Here is a 19,993-nt window from a genome sequence, read left to right as displayed (position 1 = left end):
TTTGAATTAATTATCACCTTTTTTTGTGAGTCAGTCTCACTCTGTTACCCAGGCTGGAGTGGAATGGTACCATCTCGGCTCACTGCAACCACTGCCTCCCGGGCTCAGGTGGTTTTTGTCCCTCAGCCTCTCAAGTAGTTGGGGTTACAGGCGCCCTCCACAATGCCTGGATAACTTTGGAATTTTTAGTAAAGAGAGTGTCTCACCATGTTGGCCAGGCGGGTCTCGAACTCCCAACTTCACGTGATCCACCCACCTTGGCCTCCCAAACTGCTGAGATTGCAGGCATGAGATATAGCACCCAGCCATATCATGTAATGTTGAGTTATTTTTTGGTAATTGAAAATTTCATTTGTTACTTCTCTGTCTCTCTCTCTCTCTCTCTTTCTCAACAGGGTCTCACTCTGTTTGCCAGGCTGAAACCTCAAACTCCTGGGTTCTAGTGATCCACTGCCTCACCCTCCTGAGTAGCTGGGACTGCAGGTGCTCATTACCATAACTGGTTGATAATTTTTTTATAGAGACGGGATCTTGCTATGTTGCTCATGCTTGTCTTGAACTCCTGAGTTCAAGCGATCTGCCCACCTCAGCCTCCCAAACTGTTGGAATTACAGGCATGAGCCACATGCCCAGCCTCTTTGTACTTTTCAATAGGACTTAGATTACTTTATAATAATTACAAATCATTTTTTAAAAAGCCATCATTATTCTAAGCTTTTCAAAATTAAGCAGTAATTAAGAATGAGCTACACAAAGTAGTATTTATTCGGAACCAATTATATACTAGGTATTTTGCATATAGTGGACCACCTAATTGACATATCAAGGCAGGAATTATAATCTTGATTTTCTGGGAGAGAAAATTGACACAATTATTTCTTAACTCTAGACTTACACAGTTACACAGCTGCTGCCAAAACAAGTGCCCATCCCAACAGCCTCCACCTTCTGCTTTTATCAAATTCAACCCCCTACTTCTGCTAACATATCTGTGTACAAGAATGTATGCATGCATGCACACATGCACGTGCACACACACACACACACACACACACACACACACACACACTCCTGCAGTATTTCATCTGCCTAGGCCAGGAAATTGTCATGACAAACCAAATGCAATAACTATTTCCTTACAAAAGCTGTTATTCAATATCGCCAGGATTTGGGAAATAGTTTCTGATTCCACACTGATGAGGGTCACAATGAGGTTTCAAGAGAAGTAATTACAAAGCATCCTAATGAATGCAAAAGGCTATGATGTTCAGATACATCAAGCCCTTTGAGATGCTCCACTGGAAGGTCATTGAGCTGCCAAGTACTATTGACTCAGGGTCGTCTTGGTCCATGGTCATTAATAATGATACTTTGCACTTCTTTCCTATTTGTGCTAAGGCTCGTTTCAAAAGCTGGAAGCAGCTTATCAATTTCTGGGTATGCAAATATCTCTTTCACAATGTTTATGGGGGGTGTGTGTGCATGCTACGAAAAGGTATACACACAAATATTCACATATAAATATATACACACATATCTACATGTGTTTATACTACACTAATTAAAAGGTAAATCCTTAATGATCCATAAAGAGAAAATGGCAGACCAGGTGTAGTGCCTGACACTTGTAATCCCAGCACAGTGGGAGGTTGAGTGGGGAGGCTCAGTTGAGCCCAAGAGTTTGAAACTGGGTGAGACCCTGTGTCTACACAAATATAAGAATTAGATGGGCATGGCAGCTCTCCCACCTACTCAGAAGGCCAAGGTGGGAGGATCACTTAAGCCAGGAAGGCAGGAGTTGCAGTGAGCCGAGATCACACCACTGCACTTCAGCCTGAATGACAAAGCAGTAACTTGTCTCAAAAAAGAAAGAAAAAAAATTGATATCCCAGAAAACTTTAAAATATCTATATATTCACAAAAGTATATAACCATAGTATATTAATGAAAAAGTAAATTATTAGTTGTACATGGCAAGCAAAGGACAGGTCATGGATGATGGTTCATGTTTGTAATCTCAGCAGTTTGAGAGGCCCAGGAAGGAGGATTATTGCTGTCCAAGAGTTTAAGACCAGCTTACCTGAAAAACTTGGTGAAACCCCATCTATATTAATAATACAATGTGATATGGCTGGCCTAGAGTTAGAACCTGTACACTGCCGTTTTATAAAAGACAAAACTGTTTCCATTCTCCTCACAATACCTGCTAACCTTGGCCTCTGTAAACTGCTAATTTACTTTGCAGAATGCAAAGACGTAGAGCTGCATACCTTCTCTTATCTGTAACTGCCAGAATTGGTGGCCTTTGTTTACCGGTAATGACCAGAGGAAGCACCCCCAGATAATTCCATCCTGATGCAAAGTAACTAAAAAATCTGTGGACCCCACACCTGCCCAAATAATGTTAAACTAATGTTTATCTTGACTTCTGTAAACCACTTAAGTGGCAACTGGAATGACAAAAGTCGCCTGGCCCTTGGACTGTCCAGAGCCCCATCACCCTCCGCTCTGCCCACGAGGTGATTTACAGCCCCTGAAATGTCTGAAGACTTTAATCCCATCCCCACTCCTCACCTCCACTCCCAAGGTGGTTTTGCGGGTATAAAAAAATCTTGTCAGCCGTCTTTCTCTGCCACGGGCTGGACAGACGTGAGTCCTCTGTGGTCGCCGGCAATAAACCCTGCAATTTGGCATACTTTTGTCTTGGTGTTGACTTTCTATGCTCGGCCCGATACAACAAAAATTAGCCAGTCTTGGTGGCACGCACCTATCATCCCAGCTACTCAGGAGGCTGAGGTAGGAGAATCACTTGAACCCAGGAGGCCAAGGCTGCAGTGAGCTGAGATCCTGCCACTGAACTCTAGACTGGGCAACTGAGTGAGACTCCATCTCAAAAAAAAAAAGACCAGCCTGAGCAACAGAGAACCAACTTCTCAAACCAAACCAGAAACTAGTTAGAAATGGCAACGTCTGCCTGTAGTCCCAGCTACTGAAGATGGTGACTGGGGAAAATCAGTGGAGGCCAAAAGGCCAAGGCTGCAGTGGAGACATGATCACATGATGACACCCAAGCCTGGGTGACAGAGCACGAGGATAAAAAGTTAACAGGAAAAAATATAAAAAACAAGACCTGAAATGAGCAGCTACCATATCCAGGGCAAAGACAGACTGACAAAGCAGAGGCTTAATCTGCTCTGAACTCCCAGAAGACAAGAAAAACAATGAGACATTAAATAAAACAGACCACACTGTAAAATGAAACAGGCAGAATTTACTACAAATCGGTCAGAAATACACTTTCAAGATTAAAAGTAGACATAGGCATTTAGCCAAGGCACACTGCGAGAAACTAAACACGAGAGTGCAGGGAAGCTTTGGGATTCTAGATGCAGTTGAAAATCAAAGACATATAGAGCTGGATCGACAAGAGGCCATTATAACGCACGTGCACTGCAGAAAAAGCCACCATGAGAGGAGATGAGACGTGAGTGTCCCTTAAGAGGCAGGAGAAGAGCCCGAAGAGGCCATCGTGAGGCAGGAACTGAGGTGAAAATGTCCACGGCAAAACAGGAGTTGCATCTTCAGAGGCAGACATGACTAAGCAGATGGTCTTGGAGACGCCAGTGTGTACGAAAGGAAGACCTGCCAAAAGGGCTGAAAAACAGCTATTAAATAAGCCTCAGGAGGCCCACATGAGATATCTAGGCTTTGATAGACAGCTTTGAGGAAAGCACTGTGTCTGTCCGGACCACCGGGAGGCCGAAGGAGGGCCTGAAAAGTCCATATGAGGAAGGCTGAGGTGTACAGAATTTACCAAGACGTGGGAAGAAGCTGGGCCTGTGATGCTTCTTGCAAGGAAAGACTGGGGCTTCCAGACACAGCAGGGAGTAAGAGCTGGGCCTAAAGAGGCTGACCTGAAGACATTTTGGGAATAAAGAGGATACCAGAATGCCAGTGCTGGGCCTGGCAGGGCCACCGGGAGGCACCAGCTTGGTCTGATGGGGACACGGGAAGGCTGGGGGAGGGCCTGAAAATAAAGGCTGCCACAGAGGCAGGAACTAAGCCTGAGCAGTGGCCACGGTGATGCCACGAGCTGGGCCTGGAGGGTCCATTGAAAAGTGGAGGCCGGGCCCAGAGAGGAAGCTTCGGGCCTGGATAAGCCGCCAGGAGGCAGGAGCTGGCCCAGGAGAGTCCATGATAGGCAAGCTCAGCAGAGGAAGGCCACTGCGAGGGAGAACCTGGGCCTATACTCGAGGCCAGCGCGAGGTGAAAGCTGGGTCTGGAGACGTTTGTCACAGGCATGAGCTGGGCCTCAATGAATCAGTGTCAGGGAGGAACTGGGCCTGTGGACATAGCCGGGATGCAGGAAAGCAAGCAGGATCTTGGCCTGGGGAAGCCACCAGCAGGCAGCAACTGGGGCTGGGGAGGCTGCGGGAAGTCCAGAGCTGGCCTGGAGCAGCCAACATCAGGCGGTAGCGGGGTCTGTCAAGGCCACCAGGAGGCAGAATGGCAGCCTGGAAAGCCCCACTTGAGAACACTTTGGCTGACAGATGAAAGGCCGAAGAAAGCTGGCCAGGGGCCGAGCCAAAAAAAGCTGCCAGAAGGCAGGACGGGCCGGTAGACAGGGCCAGGAGGAGGATCTGGATCTGGGGAGTCCCCCAGAGAGGAGGCATACGCTGGACCTCCCGAAGAGGCTGACAGGAGGCAGAGGCTGGGCCCACGGGGCCTTTGGGAGGCAGAAGCTTGACTTGGAGGAACCCACCTGATGAAGTTTTGCGCCCATGAGGAGGAGACGCCAGGAGGGCAGGAGCTGGGCCTAGAGAGGCTGAATTCAGGACCTAATACTGGGCATCCCATGGCCAGCAGGAGGAGGCAACAGGAGCCGGGCTGGCAGAAGCCGACTTGGGAATGTCTGGGGCCTGGAGATGCCCTGGGAGGGCAGGAGCTGAGCTCAGAGAGGCCACTAATGAGGCATGAGCCGGGTGGGCCTGGAGAGCCTGAGTCGGTAGTCTGAGCTTTTGGGCCTACAAAGGCCATCGGGAGCTGTGCAGGAGCCAAGTCCACACAGGTTGCTGCAAGAAAAATTCGCATGTTGGGCCTGTAGATGCTGCTGAGAGGAGGCGCTGGGCCCAGAGAGGCCGACCTGAAGATGTTCTGGACACGAAGAGGATGCCAGAAGGCCAACGCTGGGCCCGGCAGGGCCCCCTGGGAGGCACTGGCTTGGCCCCAGGGGGCCATGAAGAGGCAGGGGTCTGGGCCCGTGGAAACAGGCTGCCACAAAGGCAGAAGCGGAGTCTGAAGGGTCCTCTGAGAGGCGGAGGCTGGGCCCGAGGGCCTAGCACAGGCAGGAGCCCCGTGTGGGGAGGCTGGGCTCAGAGAGAAACCTTCAGGCTCTGACAGGCCGCCGGGGGACAGGAGCTGGCCTGTGAGAGTCCATCACAAGTGAGCTGGGCTGAGAAAGGCCGGTGCGAGGGAGGACCTGCGCCCAGAGTAGAGGCCAGCGCCAGGCGATAGCTGGCTCCACAGGCGTCTTTCAGAGGCATGAATTGGGCCTCAACTGGCCAGTGTGAAGGAGGCGCTGGGCCTGTGGATGCAGCCGGAATGCAGGCAGGCAGCCAGGCAGGTAGGCAAGATCTTGGACTGCGGAAGCAGCCAGCAGGCAGCAGCTGGGGCCGGGGAGGCTGCGGGGAGTTCAGAGCATGGCCCTGGGGCCCAGTCCTGCTTTGTCCTCCCGCTGGCCTTGGGAGGCCCAAGCACTGGGTCATGAAGTCCGCCTCAACAGGTCACCCTCCTGCCCTCCTGGCAGCACCGTCCAACGTGGGTGCAATACGCCATCACGTGGTCCCCTCCAGAACCAGCTCCTGCGTCCCAGTGTCCCCCTGGGGCCCAGCTTCTGATTCCCATCAGGTGGCCTCTCCAGGAGGCCCATCCTCTGCCTCCCTACTGGCAGCCTCACCAGGCCTGGATCCTCATCCTGGCCACGTCTACAGGCCCAAGTTTTGCCCCCAGCAGCCTGTTTTGGCTTGGCTCCAGTCCAGCTCCCAGTGGCCTTTTGTCTGTTGGTGTGAAGCTTCCTCAGGTGGGGCCTTCTAAGTGTCCCTTCTGTTGAGGCCACCGGGAGGCAAAAGGGAGGCCCGGAAGGCCTTACCTGAGAAAGCCTTGGGCCGACAGACAAAAGCCCGCCGGGAGCTGGCCAGGAGCCGAGCCAAAAACCGCTGCTGGGGACCAGGTGTGATAACTCACGCCTGTAATCCCGGCACTTTGGGAGGCAGAGGCAGGTGGATCACGAGCTCATGAGATCGAGACCATCCTGATCAACATGGTGAAACCCCGTCTCACCTAAAAATACAAAAAATTAGCTGGCCATGGTGGTGTGTGCCTGCAATGCCAGATACTCAGGAGGCTGAGGCAGGAGAACTGCCTGAACCCAGGAGGCAGAGGTTGTGGAGAGCTGAGATCGCACCATTGCACTGCAGCCTGGGCAAGAAGAGCGAAACTCCATTTGAAAAAAAAAAAAAATTAGCTGGGCACGGTGGCGGGTGCCTGTAATCCCAGCTACTCAGGAGGCTGAGGCAGGAGAATTGCCTGAACCCAGGAGGCGGAGGTTGCGGTGAGCCGAGATTGCGCCATTCTACTCCAGCCTGGGTAACAAGAGCAAAATTCTGTCTCCAAAAAAAAAAAAAAATACAAAATATTAACTGGGCATGGTGGTGCATGCCTGTAATCCCAGCTACTCAGGAGGCTGAGGTAGGAGAATTGCCTGAACCCAAAAGGCGGAGGTTGAGGTGAGATGAAAGCACACCATTGCACTCCCGCCTGGGTAACAAGAGAAAAACTCCGTCTCAAAAAAAAAAAAAAAGGCTGCCGGGGGCAAAATGTGGGCCCGTAGACGTGGCCAGGAGGAGGATCCAGACCTGGAGAGGTCACCAGTACAGAGGCAGAGGCTAGGTGTCCAGAAGAGGCTGAAGGGAAGCAGGAGCTAAGCCTAGGGGGCCTTTGGGAGGCACGAGCTGGCCCTAGAATGGCCCACGTGATGACGTTTGCACCCATGTGGAGGAGACTCCAAGAGGACTGAAGCTGGGCCTGGAGAGGCTGAATTCAGAACCCAATGCTTGAACCTGCAGAGGCCAATAGGAGGAGTCCGGAGCTGAGCCTGGAGAAGCCAACTCTGGGACATATGGGGCCTCTAGGCACCCTGGGTGGGCAGAAGGTGAGCCCGGAGAGGCCAGCATGAGGCATGAGCCGGGTATTCCTGGAGAGCCTGAGTCGATGGTCCGAGCTTTTGGGCCTACAAAGGCCGTCAGGAGCTGGGCAGGAGCCGAGTCCACACAGGTTGCTGCGAGGCAAATTCAGAAGTTGGGCCTGTAGACGCTGCCGAGGAGGCGCTGGGCCCCGAGAGGCCGACTGAAGATATTCTGGACACGAAGAGGATGCCAGAAGGCCAACACTGGGCCCAGCAGGGCCCACTGGGAGGCACTGGCTTGGCCCCAGGGGGCCACGGGAAGGTTGGGGTCTGGGCCTGTGGAAACAGGCTGCCACAAAGGCATAAGTGGGGTCTGAAAGGTCCTCTGAGAGGTGGAGGCTGGGCCCGAGGGCCTAGTGCAGGCAGGAGCCCGGTGTGGGGAGTCTGGGCCCGGAGTGGAAGCTTTGGGCCCTGACAGGCCACCGGGGGACAGGAGCTGGCCTGCGAGAGTCCATCACAAGTGAGCTGGGCTGAGAAAGGCCGGTGCGAGGGAGGACCTGCGCCCAGAGTAGAGGCCATCACCAGGCGATAGCTGGCTCCAGAGACGTCTTTCAGAGGCATGAATCGGGCCTCAACTGGCCAGTGTGAGGGAGGAGCTGGGCCTGTGGATGCAGCCAAGATGCAGGGAGGCAGGCAGGCAGGCAGGAAAGATGTTGGCCTGTGGAAGCAGCCACCAGGCAGCAGCTGGGGCTGCGGGGGCAGCGGGGAGTCCAGAGCTCAGCCCTGAGGCCCAGTCCTGCTTTGTCCTCCCGCTGGCCTTGGGAGGCCCAAGCACTGGGTCATGAAGTCCGCCTCTGCAGGTCCAGCTCCTGCCCTCCCGGCAGCACCCCCCAACGTGGGCGCAGTACATCATCACGTGGTCCCCTCCAGGGCCAGCTCCTGCATCCCAGTGGCCCCCTGGGGCCCAGCTCCTGATTCCCATCAGGTGGCCTCTCCAGGAGGCCCAGCCTCTACCTCCCTACTGGTAGCCTCACCAGACCTGGATCCTCATACTGGCCACGTCTTCAGGCTCAATTTTGCCCCCGGCAGCCTCTTTCGGCTCAGCTCCTCGCCTGCTCATGGCGGGTTTTCATCTGTCGGCATGAAGCTTCTTCAGGTGGGGCTTTCGGGCGTCCCTTCTGCCTCCCGGTGTCCTCAACAGAAGGGACACCCAGATGGCCCCACCTGTGAAACCTTTGGGTTGACAGACAAAAAGCCGCTGGGAGCTGGCCAGGAGCTGAGCCAAAAGATGCTGCTGGGGTCCAGGCGCAGTAACTCACGCCTGTAATCCCGGCACTTTGGGAGGCAGAGGCGGGTGGATCAGGAGATCAGGAGATCGAGACCATCCTGGTCAACATGGTGAAACCCCATCTCACCTAAAAATACAAAAAATTAGCTGGGCATGGTGGTGTGTGACTTAATCCCAGGTACTCAGGAGGGTGAGGCAGAAGAATTGCCTGAACCCAGGAGGCGGAGGTTGCAGTGATCCGAGATGGCGACATTGCACTCCAGCCTGGGTAACGAAAGCGAAACTCCGTCTCAAAAAAAAAAAAAAAAATTAGCCGAACACGGTGGCACCTGCCTGTAATCCCAGCTACTCAGGCAACTGAGGCAGGAGAATTGCCTGAACCCAGGAAACAGAGGCTGAGGTGAGCCGAGATTACACCATTGCACTCACGGCTGGGTAACAAGGGCAAAACTGTTTCAAAAAAAAAAAAAAAAAAAAAAGGCTGCCGGGGGCAAAGCTTGGGCCCGTAGACGTGGCCAGGAGGAGGATCCAGGCCTGGAGAGGCCACCAGTACAGAGGCAGAGGGTAGGCATCCAGAAGAGGCTGATGGGAGGCAGGAGGTAAGCCCAGGGGGCCTTTGGGAGGCAAGAGCTGGCCCAAGAAGGGCCCACGTGATGATGTTTTGCACCCATGGGGAGGAGACGCCAGAAGGACTGAAGCTGGGCCTCGAGAGGCTGAATTGAGATCCCAATGCTTGAACCTGCAGAGGCCGATAGGAGGAGTCTGGAGCCGGGCCTGGAGAAGCCAACTCTGGAACATCTGGGGCCTATAGTCACCCTGGGTGGGCAGAAGGTGAGCCCGGAGAGGCCAGCGTGAGGCATGAGCCAGGTAGTGCTGGAGAGCCTGAGTCGATGGTCTGAGCGTTCGGGCATACAAAGGCCGTCAGGAGCTGGGCAGGAGCCAAGTCCACAGAGGTTGCTGTGAGGCTAATTCAGAAGTTGGGCCTGTAGACGCTGCCGAGAGGAGGCGCTGGGCCCCGAGGGGCCTACCTGAAGACATTCTGTGGCATGAGAGGACGCCACCAGGCCAATGCTGGGTCTAAGAGGGCAGTCTGGAGCACCGGTTTGGCCCGAGGAGGCCAGGAGCTGGACCTGTGGAGACAGGCTGCCACAGAGGCAGGAGGTGGTCTGAGCGGAGCCCACGATGAGCCCACGAGCTCGTCTGTGGGGGTCCACTGAGAGGCGGATGCTCAACCCGGAGGGGCTTAGCGCTGGCAGGAGCCAGGCCTGGAGAGGCCAGGCCCAGAGAGGAAGCTTCGGGCCTGCACAGGCTGCTGGGATGCAGGAGCTGAACAGAGAGTTTATGAGAGGCAAGCTGGGCTAAGAAAAGCAGGTACGAGGAAGAAACAAAAAATACAAAAAATTAGCTGGGCATGGTGGCGCATGCCTGTAATCCCAGCTCCTCAGGAGGCTGAGGCAGGAGAATTGCCTGAACTCAGGAGGCGGACATTGAGGTGAGCCAAGATCACACCATTGTACTCACGGCTGGGTAACAAGAGCAGAACTGCATTTCAAAAAAAAAAAAAAAAAAAAGGCTGCCAGGGGCAAAGCTTGGGACCATAGACATGGCCAGGAGGAGGATCCAGGCTTGGAGAAGACACCAGTACAGAAGCAGAGGGTGGGCATCAAGAAGAGGCTGATGGGAGGCAGAAGGTAAGCCCAGGGGGCCTTTGGGAGACACGAGCCGGCCCTAGAAGGGCCCACGTGATGACGTTTTGCACCCATAAAAAGGAGACACCAGGAGGACTGAAGCTGGCCCTGGAGAGGCTGAATTGAGAACCCAATGCTTGAACCTGCAGAGGCCAATAGGAGGAGTCTGGAGCCGGGCCTGGAGAAGCCAACTCTGGGACATCTGGGGCCTCTAGGCACCCTGGGTGGGCAGGTGAGCCCGGAGAGGCCAGCGTGAGGCATGAGCCGGGTAGTCCTGGAGAGCCTGAGTCGATGGTCTGAGGGTTCGGGCCTACAAAGGCCGTTGGGAGCTGGGCAGGAGCCGAGTCCACAGAAGTTGCTGTGAGGCAAATTCAGAAGTTGGGCCTGTAGACGCTGCCGAGAGGAGGCGCTGGGCCCCGAGAGGCCTACCTGAAGACATTCTGCGGCATGAGAGGACGCCACCAGGCCAATGCTGGGTCTAAGAGGGCAGTCTGGAGCACCGGTTTGGCCCGAGGAGGCCACCAGGAGGCCAGGAGCTGGGCCTGTGGAGACAGGCTGCCACAGAGGCAGGAGCTGGTCTGAGCGGAGCCCACGATGAGGCCACAAGCTGGGTCTCCGGGGTCCACTGAGAGGCGGACGCTCAACCCGGAGGGGTTTAGTGCTGGAAGGAGCCAGGCCTGGAGAGGCCAGGCCTGGAGAGGAAGCTTCGGGCCTGGACAGGCCACTGGGATGCAGGAGCTGAACAGAGAGTTTATGAGAGGCAAGCTGGGCTAAGAAAAGCCGGTGCGAGGAAGGAAAAAAAAAAACAAAAAAATAGCTGGGCATGGTGGCGCATGCCTGTAATCCCAGCTACTCAGGAGGTTGAGGCAGGAGTATTGCCTGAAACCAGGAGGCGGACGTTGAGGTGAGCCGAGATCACACCATTGCACTCGTGGCTGGGTAAGAAGAGCAAAACTGCGTTTCAAAAAAAAAAAAAAGGCTACCGGGGGCAAAGTTGGGGCCTGTGGCCTGGGCCCAGACTCAAGGCCAGTACAAGGCGATAGCTAAGTCCAGAGACATCTGCTAGAGGCCAAGTTGGGCCTCAACTGGCCAGTGTGAGGGAGGCGTTGGGTTTGTGGACAAAGTCGGGAGGTAGGCAGGATCTTGGCCTGGGGAAGTGGCCGACAGACAGTGGATGGTGCTGGGGGTGCTGTAGGGAGACCAGAACTGGGCATGGAGAGGCCAATGTCAGGATGTAGCTGGGCCTGTCAAGGCCACCGGGAGGCAGAAGGGACACCCCAAAAGCCCTGAGGAAGCTTCGGGCCGACAGACGAAAGGCCGTCGTGAGCTGGCCAGGAGCTGAGCCAAAAGAGGATGCCAGGGGGCAAAATGTCGGCCGGTAGATACAGCCAGCAGGACGATCCAGGTGTGCGGAGGCCACCAGTAGGAGGCAGAGGCTGGGCCTACAGAGATGAACCTGAGGACCCAATGCTTGGGCCTCCCGAGGCCAGCAGGATGAGGCAGCAGGAGCCGGGCCAGCAGAAGCTGACTCAGGAACGTCTGGGGCCTGGAGATGCCCTGGGAGGGCAGAAGCTGAGCCTGGAGAGGCCAGCGTGAGACATGAGCTGGGTGGCTCTGGAGAGCCTGAGTCGAGGGCCTGAGCTTTCGGGCCTACAAAGGTCGCCAGGAGCTGGGGAGGGACTGAGTCCCCAGAGGTTTCTGCGAGGCAAATTCAAACACTGAGCCCATAGACACGGCCGAGAGCAGGAGCTGGGCCCCGAAAGGCCAACCTGAAGACATTCTGGGCACGGAGAGGATGCCAGCAGGCCAATGTTGGGTGCAGGAGGGCCACCGGGAGGCACCGGCTTGGCCTGATATGGCCACGTGGAGGCTGGGGGCGGGGCCTGTGGATACAGGCTGCCACAGAGGCAGGAGGTGGGCCTGAGCAGAGGCCACGGTGATGCCATGAGCTGGGCCTGGAGGGTCCACTGAAAGGCAGAGGCTGGGCCCGGTATGGGCCTGGCGCAAGCAGGAGCTAAGCCTGGGGAGGCCGGGCCCAAAGAGGAAGCTTTGGGCCTGAACAGGCCGCTGAAAGGCAGGAGCTGGCCTGGGAGAGTCCATGATAGGCGAGCTGGGCTGAGGAAGACCCCTGCGAGGGAGTGCCTGGGCCTAGACTCAAGGCAAGAGTGAGGCGAGAGCTGGGTCCGGAGAGGTTTGCCACAGGCATGAGCTGGGCCCCAACAGGCCAGTGTGAGGGGGTGCTGGGCCTGTGGACGCAGCCAGAATGCAGGCAGGCAGGCAGGCAGGCAGGTAGGAAGGCAGGCAGAACCTTGGCCTGGGGAAGCCACCATCAGGGAGCAGCTGGTGATGGGGCGGCTGCGGAGAGTCCAGAGCTGGGCCCGCTGGGGCCAATGTCAGGTGGTAACAGGGCCAGTCCAGGCCACCAGGAGGCAGAACAAAGGCCCGAAAAGCCCCACTTGAGAAAGCTTCAGGCCTACAGAAGAAAGGCCGCTGGAAGCTGGTAAGAAGCTGAGCAAAAAGCAGCTGCCGGGAGGCAGGACGTGGTCCAGTAGATGAGGCCAGGAGGAGGATCCGGGCCTGGAAAGGCCACCAGAAGGGAGGCATAGGCTGGACCTCCCGGAGAGGCTGAGGGGAGGCAGAAGCTGGGCCCCAGGGGGCCGTTGGGAGGCAGCAGCTGGCCCTGGAGGCACCCATGTGAGGATATCTTGCACCCATGTGGAGGAGACGCCAGGAGAGCAGGAGCTGGGCCTGGAGAGGCCGACTTCAGGACCCAATGCTCGGGCCTCCTGAGGCCAGCAGGAGCACACAGCAGGAGCAAAACTCCATCTTCAATGACAATAATACTAAAATTATTAAGTATCAATATAAATAATCCTTTTGTTTCTTTGAGACAGAGTCTCACTCTTTCCCCAAGGCTGGAACCAAGCATATAATCTCGGTTCACTGCAACCTCTGCCCCACCTCCCAGTTCAAAGGATTCTCCTGTGTCAGCCTCTGAATAGCTTGGATTACAGGCACCCACCACCATGCCCGGCTAATTTGTGTTGTTGTTTTTTTTTGTTTTTTTTTTTGAGACGGAGTTTCACTCCTTACCCAGGCTGGAGTGAAATGGTGCGTTCTCGGCTCACTGCAACCGCCGCCTCCTGGGTTCAGGCAATTCTCCGGCCTCAGCCTCCTGAGTAGCTGGGATTACAGGCACGCGCCACCATGCCCAGCTAATTTTTTGTATTTTTAGTAGAGACGGGGTTTCACCTTGTTGACCAGGATGGTCTCGATCTCTTGACCTCGTGATCCACCCGCCTTGGCCTCCCAAAGTAATCTTTGTTTTTCAGTAGAGATAAGGTTTTGCCATGTTGGCAAAGCTGGTCTTGAACTCCTGACCTCAGGTAATCCACCAGGCTCCTTCTCCCAAAGTGTTGGGAATGCAGGCGTAAATCACTGCGCCCAGCCCGATTAACATAGTTTTTAAAACACTGATTAGTCAGGCAACAACACCGGGCAGGGGTCTCCTCATTCCCAGTGATGAAAACCACACTCCATGGCTCCAGGGTTGCAAGGTCTGCAGAGCCAAAAGGCTCTGACTTGAGATTTCATTACTTTATTTGTATTGCGAGACAAGGTCCTGCTTTGCCACCCAGCCTGGAGTGCAGTTGTGCACTTGTAGCCCACTGCAGCCTCAATGTCCTGGGCTCAAGCCATCTTCCTGCCTCAGCTCCCCAGTGCTGATACTACAGTTGAGTGCCACCATACCTGGCTAGTTTGTAATTTTTTTGTAGAGTGTGGAGTCTTGCTATGTTGCCCAAGCTGGCCTCAAACTCCTGACCTCAAGAGATCTGCTCACCTCAGCCTCCTGAGTAGCTGAGACTACGAGTACACAGCACCATGCCTAGCTACATTTATTTTATTACATTTTGAAAAACATTTTTGTAGAGAGGAGGTCTTGCTATGTTTCCCAGGCTGGTCTTGAACTTCTGCTCTTAAAAGATACTCCCATCTCTGCTTCCCAAAAATCTGGGACTACAGACATGAACCACTGCACTGCACCTGAAGAGATTTCTTTAATCTAGCATCCCATATTTGGTAACACTGGACAAGGCTGTAGAGTTTTCAACACTTAATAATTCAGTAAGAATCAAACTCAACCTTGACCCCTGCCTTCTCTCACACCCCACATCCAGTCTGTCAGGAAATCCTGTTGACTGTCTTCACCATGTACTGAAGATCTCCACCCAGCAACTCACTGGAATCCTTCCCCCTACTTCTCTCGTCTGACCATCTCTCACCACCACCATGACCCTGGTCAGGACCACTATCATCTTCCACCTGGATGTTACCACAGCTTGACCCCCATGCTTCTACCCAAATCTTCCCACAGTCTTTCTCAACTCAGCAGCCAGAGAATGCTTTTACATCAGGAGACAGATCACGTCCTGACAGATCAACTCCTGACAGATCAGGAGACAAATCAGATCAGAATCTTCCCACAGGTCCCATCTCATAGTAAAAGCCAAAGCCCCAGCAATAGCCTCCCAGGGCTTACACAATCTACACCGATCCCCACCCAGCAACTCCATGGCCTCCTCCCCTAATTCTCTCCCCCTCTCCTGCTCCACTGGCCTCCTTCCAGAGCCTCGGACACTTTATTCTGTTGTTTCTGCCCACAATGCTCCTCCTTCAGCACCTCGGCCACCTCCTTCCCCTCTAAGTCTTTGCTCCATTTTCACTTAGGAGGCCACCCCTGACCTTTCTATTTAACACTGCCATCTGTCTCCATTTCCACCGTGTTCATGTTTTTTTTTTTTTTCAAAACAAGATCTCACTCTATCACCAAGGCTGGAGCAGAGTGGTGCAATCACAGCTCGCTGCAACCTCAAATTCCTAGGCTCAACCGATCCTTCCACCTCAAGACTCCCTAGTAGCTGGAACGACAGGGGCATGCCATCATGCCTGGCTAATGTGTTTTATGTTGAAATGGGGTTTCACTCTTCTTGCTCACGCTGGAGTGCAATGGTGCAATCCCAGCTCACTGCAACCTCCACCTCCCAGGTTCAAGTGATTCTTCAGCCTCAGCCTCCAAAGTAGCTGGGATCACAGCTGTGTGCCACCATGCCTAATTTTCGTATTTTTAGTAGAGATGGGGGTTTGTCATGTTGGCCAGGCTGGTCTCAAACTCCTGACCTCAGGTGATCCTTGGCCTCCCAAAATGTTAGGATTACAGGAGTGGGCCACCACACCCGGTCAATTTAATTTTTCGTAGAGACAGGGTCTCACTATGTTGCCCAGGCTGATCTTGGACTCCTGGCCTCAAGTGATCCTCCTGCTAGGATTCCTAAAGTGCTGGGATTACCACCATCAGCCACGATGCTTGGTGTCATGTTTATTTCCTCTTGCTGCTGCCACAAACTACTCTATATTAGTCCCTTGAAACACCACAAATCTACCAACTTACAGTTCTGCGAATCAGAAGCCCAAATTAGGTCTAATAAGGCTAAAGTTAAGGTGTCAGCCGGGCTGCATTCCTTCTCGAGGCTCTAAAGTGTTCCTTTGGCTTTTCCAGCTTCTAGAAGCCACCCCCATTCCTTGGATCATGGCCATTAACTCCATCTTTAAAGCCAGAAGTGAAACCTCTGCACATCTCCCTCTCTAACTCTGCTTCCACCACCACATCTCCTGCTCCAATTCTGACTCTTCTAACCTCTTTCTTTTATAAGGATCTTTGTGACTGCTGGGCATGGTGGATCCCACCCATAATCCCAACACTTTGGGAAGTCAAGGCAGGAGGTATATTTAAGGCCTGGAGTTTGAAACTAGCCTGGACAACATAGTGAGATCCCACCTCTACAAAAGCATAACAATAAATATTAGCCAGACTTGGTGGTGAGCGCCTGCAGTCCCAGCTACTTGAGAGGCTGACGTGAAATAATGACTTTAGCCCAGGAGTTTGAGATCAGCCTGGGCAACATAACTGAATCTCATCTCTACAAAAATGAGCTGGGCATGGGTGACATGCATGTGTAGTCCCAGCTACTCTGAAGTCTGAGATGGGAAGATCACTTGAGCTCAGGAGGTCAAAGCTATAGTGAGCTATGATCATATCACTGTGCTCCAGCCTAGATGACACAGGGAGATTGTCTCAAAAAAAAAAAGAAAATTAATATATACTTGTTCTCTGTCCACGGTTCCTGGCACAGAGCTTTGAATGCTTATAAAGACCTCAGTCATAGAGGTTGATAGCATCAACTTTAGTTTTAATATTTGGTCTTGGCCCCAGCTTTCTAACACAAGAGACTCTTAAGAACTTTGGGATCTCCAGCATGCTAAGATGCATTTGGAAATTCTTATCCCCAGTTGAGATGACTGGGTGGCTGCACGCTCCTTGATTTCTTCAGGAAGAGGGCTGATTGCCAGAGAAAGCAACCACATGATTAGAGGCTTAGAACTTTTAGCCTCACCTGCTGAACTCCAGGAGGTGAGAGTGGCTGAAGATTGACTGAATTACCAATGGCCAAAGATTTTATCAATCATGCTTGCATAGTACAGCCTCTGTAAACACTCTGGACAACAGGGTTTGCAGAGCTTCTGGGTGCTGAACACAGGAGCTGCTGGGAGGGCGGCGTGTTGAACACAGGGCATGGAAGCTCTGTGCACCTCCCACTTACCTTCCTTTGGGCATCCATCTTTCTTTCATTTCTTTCTCCCTTTCCTTCCTTTCTTTTTCCTCTTTCTTTTTTTTAAAAGACAAGTTCTGGCTCTTTTCTCCAGGCTAGAGTGCAGTGGCAGAATTTCAGCTCACCATAACCTAAGTTTCCCCAGTCCCCAGCTCAATGCATCCTCACCTCAGCTTTCCTAGTAGCTGGAACTACAGGTGCACACCACCACACCTAGTTATTTATTTTTATTTACTTTTTGAGACAAAATCTTGCTCAGTAGCCCAGGCTGGAGTGCAGTAGCATGATGTCAGCTCACTGCAACCTCTGCATCCTGGGTTCAAGTGATTCTCCTGCCTCAGCCTCCTCGGTAGCTGGGACTACAGGTGCATATCAACACACCCAGCTAATTTTTGTATTTTTTATAGAGAGAGGGTTTCACCATGTTTCCCAGGCTGAACTCAAACTCCTGCGTTTAAGAGATCCTCCCAACTCAACCTCCCGAAGTGCTGGGATCACAGGCATGAGCCACTGCATCCAGCATGCACATCTCTTTCACTGGCTGTTTCTGAGACATATCCTTTACACTGAACCAGGAACAGAAAACGAACTGACAGATGTGGTGGCTCACATCTGTAATCCCAGCACTTTAAGTGACTGAGGTGTGAGGATCACTAGGGCCCAGGAATTTGTGGCCAGCCCAGGCAACAAAACAAAATCCCATCGCTACCAAAAAATAAATTAGCCAGATGTGGTGGCGCAGGCGTGCAGTCTCAGCTACTAGAGAGCGGGGAGGACCACTTGGGCCCAGGCAGTTGAGGCTGCAGTGAGCTATGACTGCAACATTGCACACTGGCCTGGGCAACAAAATGAGACCCTGTCTCTCAGAAAAAAAGAAAATAAACTGCTTTTCTGAGTTCTGTAAGCTCTTCAAGCAAATGATTAAATCAAAGAAGGGGGTCTTGAGAACCCCTGATTTGTAATAGCTTGGTCAAAGGTACAGGTGAAAACCTAATACTTGCCATTGGCATCTGAAGTGGGGGTAGTCTCATGGGACTAAACGCCTAACCTGCAGGGTCTGTGCCAGCTCCAGGTAGTGTCAGAATAACATTGTGGGATGCCCAGTTACTATCCGGAACACTGGAGAATTTGGTGTATGAGCTCCACACACACAGTCAGTCAGTCAAAGTGTGTGACTAGAGAGAAACATGGGCTTTTCTTTCACCTACCGGCCTAACTGCATAGGAGAAGCAATACATGGTGCTCATGAAAAGAGCAAGCATTAAAGTCAATGCAGTCCCTACAGCTGACTCAGCTTAATATCCATGTGAGCTTGGGGAAATCACTCATCATCCCTGTCTTTATCACCTCATTCATAAAATGGGGATAACTGGTACCTGCCTGTGACTTTTTGAGAATTCATGAAATATTACGCTTGATGTTACTGTGATCATCACACCTATTCCAAACTATCTGACAGGGACAGTGATGGATGATAACATCACCAGATCAGAAACCGTAGTGAGGTCTCTCAGGCAAAATTCCATACAAGCAAATTACTGTCTCTCCAGAGCCTTCCTGCCACACCTAATTCCCCACTCCCTGAACCGAATGTGCCATCTTAATTGACCAGGTCTTTACAGTGCTGGTTTCCCTGCCCATTCCCCATCCCTCCACATCCCCCTTTGCTCCCTACTCTCACACAACTCTTCCTCATCTTTCAAAGGCCAGTTTCACTGTCACCTTATCTGGAAGCTTCTCACACTCTCCAGAAGAGCTTCCCATTGCCCGTGATGCATGCACTATTATTTGATCATTTTTGAGTTATTGTCCAAGTCTTTTTGTACCTGAGTAACATGATGCCCAGTCTCCTCCTGAACTCTGATGTCTTTCATGGTAGATCCAGCTGGAAGTGACAAAAAGACATTCTGTAAAAATAAAAGAAGGAATGAGGCGGACATCCATCCAATCCCATAAAAATTTTATAAGATACATGAAAAGCAAACAAAATCCAAGAGTTTCTAGGAAAAACATTAGAGGGAAGGTGTTACTGGGAGACATGCTAAAGGGTTAATTTTTATTGTATTTTACTTTTTTGAGAAAGAATCTTGCTCTATCCCCTAGGCTGGACCGCAGTGGTACAATCACAGCTCATTGCAGACTCAACCTACACGACTTCAGCAATATTCCAACCTAATTTTTATTTTATTTAAGAAATGCATTCTTACTGTTACCAAAGCTGGACTACAGCTTACTGCAGCCTCGACCTCCTAGGCTCAAGTGATCCTCCAGTCTCAGTAGCTGGGACTACAGGTGTGGACCGCAATGTCCAGCTCATGCTATCTTTAATTTTTTTTTAGAGACAATGTGCTGCTATGTCAACGAGGCTGGTGGTGATCCTTTTCCCTCAAGCAGTTCTCACACCTCAGCCTTCCAAAGTGCTGGGATTACAGGTGTGAGCTGCCACACCCGCCGCAACCTGCTGAGGAGCTTAATTTTTAATGATATAAAGAGCCCAAAGCAAATATTAGAAGGAGCCTAAATGGCTACAGAGGCTGACTGGTCAATTGTGATATATCCATATAATAAAACATTAGGCAACCATGAAAAGGATTCAGATAGATCGATAGAAATTGACAAAGATGTCCACGAAATATGAAAATGAGAAGTGATATTCAATTAGCCCATATGTATTTGAAGAATATGGCCAATTATTTCCTGAGATAAGATTATGGGTCTAATGCGTAAAGGAAATTTTTCACTTCTTCATTTAAAAGTCGTTACTATTTTTATAATTTAATAAAAGATTAAATATATAGATCATTAATTAGTAAAAGACATGGTAACTCTATAAATAAACAGAAAAGACATGGACAGCCCAGCCTTGGTGGCTGACGCTTATAATAGCAGCACTTTGGGAGGGGGCAGTGGGAGAATTGCTTGAGGCCAGGAATTCCACACCAGACTGGGAAACATGGCAAGACCTTGTCTCTATTGAAAATCAAAAATAATTAGCCAGACAAGGTCGCATGTGCCTATAGTCCCAGTTACTGAGGTGGAAGGATCACCTGAGCCCAGGAGGTCAAGGCTGCAGTGAGTCGAGACTGTACCACCATACTCAAGCCTGGGCTACAGAGTGAGACTTGGTCTCCCCCGCAAAAATAGAAGGAGCAAAAAAGAAAGCTAG

At 52.2% G+C, this 19,993-nt stretch overlaps 1 protein-coding gene across 49 annotated transcripts in view; it reads right to left on the bottom strand.

Annotated features, from left to right (window-relative positions):
* Nucleotides 1–794: 794 nt before the first annotated feature.
* Nucleotides 795–19,993, bottom strand: part of LOC144576462 (uncharacterized) — a 61,804-nt gene continuing 42,605 nt past the window's right edge. For 20 of the 49 annotated variants that reach the window (XR_013526007.1, XR_013526018.1, XR_013526022.1 and 17 more), the window contains 2 exons: nucleotides 18,654–18,734; nucleotides 796–12,985 (listed from right to left, as the gene is read on the bottom strand). The gene's annotated coding sequence lies outside the window, so the exon portion shown is untranslated. Of the gene's footprint in view, nucleotides 12,986–13,005; nucleotides 18,735–19,993 lie in introns of those variants that run through there. The other 29 variants (XR_013526006.1, XR_013525999.1, XR_013526001.1 and 26 more) reach the window with 9 other exon arrangements.

This window comes from Callithrix jacchus, chromosome 14 (genome assembly GCF_049354715.1).
Source record: "Callithrix jacchus isolate 240 chromosome 14, calJac240_pri, whole genome shotgun sequence".
Classification (NCBI taxonomy): Eukaryota; Metazoa; Chordata; class Mammalia; order Primates; family Cebidae; genus Callithrix; species Callithrix jacchus.
This window is presented reverse-complemented; position numbering and strand designations above follow the sequence as displayed.